The 5,274-nt window shown below is 45.2% G+C and overlaps 1 long non-coding RNA gene across 1 annotated transcript; it reads left to right on the top strand.

The window, feature by feature from the left end:
* Nucleotides 1–349: 349 nt before the first annotated feature.
* LOC139567383 (uncharacterized) lies at nt 350–3,079 on the top strand. The gene is made up of 3 exons (XR_011673381.1): nt 350–496; nt 2,657–2,729; nt 2,960–3,079. It is a non-coding gene; the product is annotated as an uncharacterized lncRNA (long non-coding RNA).
* The last annotated feature ends 2,195 nt before the right edge of the window (nt 3,080–5,274 follow it).

The following is a 5,274-nucleotide window of genomic DNA, read 5'->3' as shown; positions in this document are numbered from 1 at the left end:
AGCTGCTGCTGCTTAATTTGGAACTCCGGAACTCTTTCTCTCTCTCTCTCTCTCTCTCTCTCTCTCTCTCTCTCTCTCTCTCTCTCTCTCTCTCTCTCTCTCTCTCTCTCTCTCTCTCTCTGTCTCTCTCTCCTCTCTCTCTCTCTCTCTCTCTCTCTCTCTCTCTCTCTCTCTCTCTCTCTCTCTCTCTCTTTCTCTGTCTCTCTCTCTCTCTCTCTCTCTCTCTCTCTCTCCTCTCTCTCTCTCTCTCTCTCTCTCTCTCTCTCTCTCTCTCTCTCTCTCTCTCTCTCTCTCTCTCTCTCTCTCTCTCTCTCTCTCTCTCTCTCTCTTTCTCTGTCTCTCTCTCCTCTCTCTCTCTCTCTCTCTCTCTCTCTCTCTCTCTCTCTCAGCTGATGTTGGTTCAGGGAGCCTAGGTTGCTGTGGCTGGCTCATTGTGATCCTCTCTGGTCTGTTCGTCTTCTCCCTGTTCCCCTTCACCATCTGGTTCTGTATAAAGGTGAGTAAGACACGGAGCGATGTCCATAGAATGAATAGAACGGGCGTCTTCAGTCCTGTAAAACATTTACTGTAAAATGTTGCATCGCTGACAGTAATTGGCCGGTAAGTTACTGTAATTTATTTTACAGTACAGCTACTGTAATCCATTTTACTGTAATCCATTTTTACTATAATCTAATTTATAGAATATTACTGGAATGACCCGTGCAGCGACAACCCAGTGTTCTTTGCAGGATTACATTTTTACATGTACATTTTGGTCATTTAGCAGGCATTCTTGTCCTTAGCAACTTACATTTAACGAAGGTTGATTAAGAAAATATATTACAGTAATAGCAAGTAAAACTTTTCTGTTACTGAACATTTTCACTTTTTACTTGCTATGACTGTGATATGTTCTGTAGTTCTGTAGTTCTGTAGTTGCTTGGATGACTGTAGTGCCTGCTAAATGACCAAATTACAATCTACATGTAAACATGTTAACTTGCAAAGAACACTGGGTAATGTGTCGCTGCATGGGTTACTCCAGTAATATACTGTAAATTAGATTAATGTACTATTTTTGGTACAGTAAAATGGATTACCATAAAAAGGATTACAGTAGCTGTAATGTAAAAAATATTTACAGTAACTTACTGGACAATTTATACTGTACATATCAACTACCAACGTCGCCATGCTGTTTATACTGTAGACCTACATATCAACTACTTTACCCACGTTAGCACACATACCTACAGAACTACAGAACTACAGAACTACTGACCTACAGGACTACAGAACTACTGAACTACTGGACTACAGGACTACAGAACTACTGAACGACATACCTACAGAACTACAGAACTACTGAACTACAGAACTACAGGACTACAGAACTACTGAACTACAGAACTACTGAACTACTGAACTACAGAACTACAGAACTACTGACCTACAGGACTACAGAACTACAGAACTACAGGACTACAGAACTACTGAACTACAGAACTACAGAACTACTGAACTACCGAACTACATGACTACTGAACTACAGAACTACTGAACTACAGAACTACTGGACTACAGGACTACAGAACTACAGAACTACAGAACTACTGACCTACAGGACTACAGAACTACTGAACTACTGGACTACAGGACCACAGAACTACTGAACGACATACCTACAGAACTACAGAACTACAGAACTACAGAACTACTGAACTACAGAACTACAGAACTACAGAACTACAGGACTACTGAACTACTGAACTACTGAACTACTGAACTACAGAACTACAGAACTACTGACCTACAGGACTACAGAACTACAGAACTACAGGACTACAGAACTACTGAACTACAGAACTACAGAACTACTGAACTACATGACTACTGAACTACTGAACTACATAACTACAGAACTACAGAACTACAGGACTACAGATCTACTGAACTACTGAACTACAGAACTACTGAACTACAGGACTACAGAACTACAGGACTACAGAACTACTGAACTACAGAACTACAGAACTACTGAACTACCGGACTACCGGACTACCGAACTACCGAACTACAGAACTACTGAACTACTGACCTACAGAACTACAGAACTACAGAACCTCTGAACCACTGAACTACTGAACTACCGAACTACCGAACTACCGACCTACTGACCTACAGAACTACAGAACCTCTGAACTACAGAACTACTGAACTACAGAGCTACTGAACTAGAGAACTACTGAACTACAGGACTACAGGACTACAGAACTACAGAACTACAGAGCTACTGAACTACTGAACTACAGAACTACTGAACTACAGACCTACAGAACTAGAGAACTACAGAACTATAGAACTACAGAACTACAGAACTACTGAACTACAGAACTACAGAACTACTGAACTACAGAACTAGAGGACTACTGAACTACAGGACTACAGAACTACTGAACTACTGAACTACAGGACTACAGGACTACAGAACTACAGGACTACAGAACTACAGAACTACTGAACTACAGGACTACAGAACTACTGAACTACAGAACTACAGAACTACTGAACTATAGAACCTCTAACTAAAATCTACCAAGATATGTTCTATATTTAACTTTTTGTTTTGTGTATGTGTGTGTGTTGTGTTGTGTGTGTGTGTGTTATGTTCTAGATAGTTCAGGAGTATGAACGTGCTGTCATCTTCAGGCTGGGCCGTATTACAGACCGGAAGGCTAAGGGACCAGGTAAAAGACCAGTCTGTGTGTGTGTGTGTGTGTGTGTGTGTGTGTGTGTGTGTGTGTGTGTGTGTGTGTGTGTGTGTGTGTGTGTGTGTGTGTGTGTGTGTGTGTGTGTGTGTGTGTGTGTGTGTGTGTGTGTGTGTGTGTGTGTGTGTGTGTGTGTGTGTGTGTGTGTGCGCGCGCGCGCGAATATTCAATCTACATATATGTAAAGAAATAAACTCTCCCTCTTCCAGGTATCTTTTTCGTTCTGCCATGCACAGACTCCTTCGTGAAAGTGGACCTGAGAACCGTGTCATTCGACATCCCTCCACAAGAGGTAGGACCTATAGTAACCAGGAAGGACACCCATTAAATAAACTATCATATAAATCAAGAGGTAGGACATAAACTAACCAGGAAGGACACCCATTAAATAAACTGTTATATAAATCAGGAGGTAGGACATAAACTAACCAGGAAGGACACCCATTAAATAAACTGTTATATAAATCAGGAGGTAGGACATAAACAGCTTCAAGACTGCTTCGATCACGCGGATTGGAATATGTTCCGCATCGCGTCCAACAACAATATTGACGAATATGCTGATTCGGTGAGCGAGTTCATTAGGAAGTGCATTGACGATGTCGTACCCACAGCAACGATAAAAACATTCCCAAACCAGAAACCGTGGATTGACGGCAGCATTCGCGTGAAACTGAAAGCGCGAACCACTGCTTTTAACCAGGGCAAGGTGACCGGAAACATGACCGAATACAAACAGTGTAGCTATTCTCTCCGCAAGGCAATCAAACAGGCTAAGTCTCAGTACAGAGACAAAATCGAGTCGAAATTCAACAGCTCAGACACAAGAGGTATGTGGCAGGGTCTACAGTCAATCACGGATTACAAAAAGAAAACCAGCCCCGTCGAGGACCAGGATGTCTTGCTCCCAGACAGGCTAAACAACTTTTTTGCCCGCTTTGAGGACAATACAGTGCCACTGACACGGCCCCCTACCAAAACCTGCGGGCTCTCCTTCACTGCAGCCGAGGTGAGTAAAACATTTAAACGTGTTAACCCTCGCAAGGCTGCAGGCCCAGACGGCATTCCCAGCCGCGTCCTCAGAGCATGCGCAGACCAGCTGGCTGGTGTGTTTACGGACATATTCAATCAATCCTTATCCCAGTCTGCTGTTCCCACATGCTTCAAGAGGGCCACCATTGTTCCTGTTCCCAAGAAAGCTAAGGTAACTGAACTAAATGACTATCGCCCCGTAGCACTCACTTCCGTCATCATGAAGTGCTTTGAAAGACTAGCTCAAGGACCATATCACCTCCACCCCTACCGGACACCCTAGACCCACTCCAATTTGCTTACCGACCCAATAGGTCCACAGACGACGCAATCGCAACCACACTGCACACTGCCCTAACCCATCTGGACAAGAGGAATACCCATGTGAGAATGCTGTTCATCGATTACAGCTCAGCATTTAACACCATAGTACCCTCCAAACTCGTCATCAAGCTCGAGACCCTGGGTCTCGACCCCGCCCTGTGCAACTGGGTCCTGGACTTCCTGACGGGCCGCCCCCAGGTGGTGAGGGTAGGTAACAACATCTCCACCCCGCTGATCCTCAACACTGGGGCCCCACAAGGGTGCGTTCTGAGCCCTCTCCTGTACTCCCTGTTCACCCACGACTGCGTGGCCATGCACGCCTCCAACTCAATCATCAAGTTTGCGGATGACACTACAGTGGTAGGCTTGATCACCAACAACGACGAGACGGCCTACAGGGAGGAGGTGAGGGCCCTCGGAGTGTGGTGTCAGGAAAATAACCTCATACTCAACGTCAACAAAACAAAGGAGATGATTGTGGACTTCAGGAAACAGCAGAGGGAGCACCCCCCTATCCACATCGACGGGTCAGTAGTGGAGAAGGTGGAAAGTTTTAAGTTCCTCGGTGTACACATCACGGACAAACTGAATTGGTCCACCCACACAGACAGCGTTGTGAAGAAGGCGCAGCAGCGCCTCTTCAACCTCAGGAGGCTGAAGAAATTCGGCTTGTCACCAAAAGCACTCACAAACTTCTACAGATGCACAATCGAGAGCATCCTGTCGGGCTGTATCACCGCCTGGTACGGCAACTGCTCCGCCCACAACCGTAAGGCTCTCCAGAGGGTAGTGAGGTCTGCAGAACGCATCACCAGGGGCAAACTACCTGCCCTCCAGGACACCTACACCACCCGATGTCACAGGAAGGCCATAAAGATCATCAAGGACAACAACCACCCAAGCCACTGCCTGTTCACCCCGCTATCATCCAGAAGGCGAGGTCAGTACAGGTGCATCAAAGCAGGGACCGAGAGACTGAAAAACAGCTTCTATCTCAAGGCCATCAGACTGTTAAACAGCCACCACTAACATTTAGCGGCCGCTGCCAACATACTGACTCAACTCCAGCCACTTTAAAAATGGGAATTGATGGAAATTATGTAAAAATGTACCACTAGCCACTTTAAGCAATGCCACTTAATACAATGTTTACATACCCTACATTACC

The sequence above is a fragment of the Salvelinus alpinus genome, unplaced genomic scaffold, assembly GCF_045679555.1.
Source record: "Salvelinus alpinus unplaced genomic scaffold, SLU_Salpinus.1 scaffold_388, whole genome shotgun sequence".
Classification (NCBI taxonomy): Eukaryota; Metazoa; Chordata; class Actinopteri; order Salmoniformes; family Salmonidae; genus Salvelinus; species Salvelinus alpinus.
This window is presented reverse-complemented; position numbering and strand designations above follow the sequence as displayed.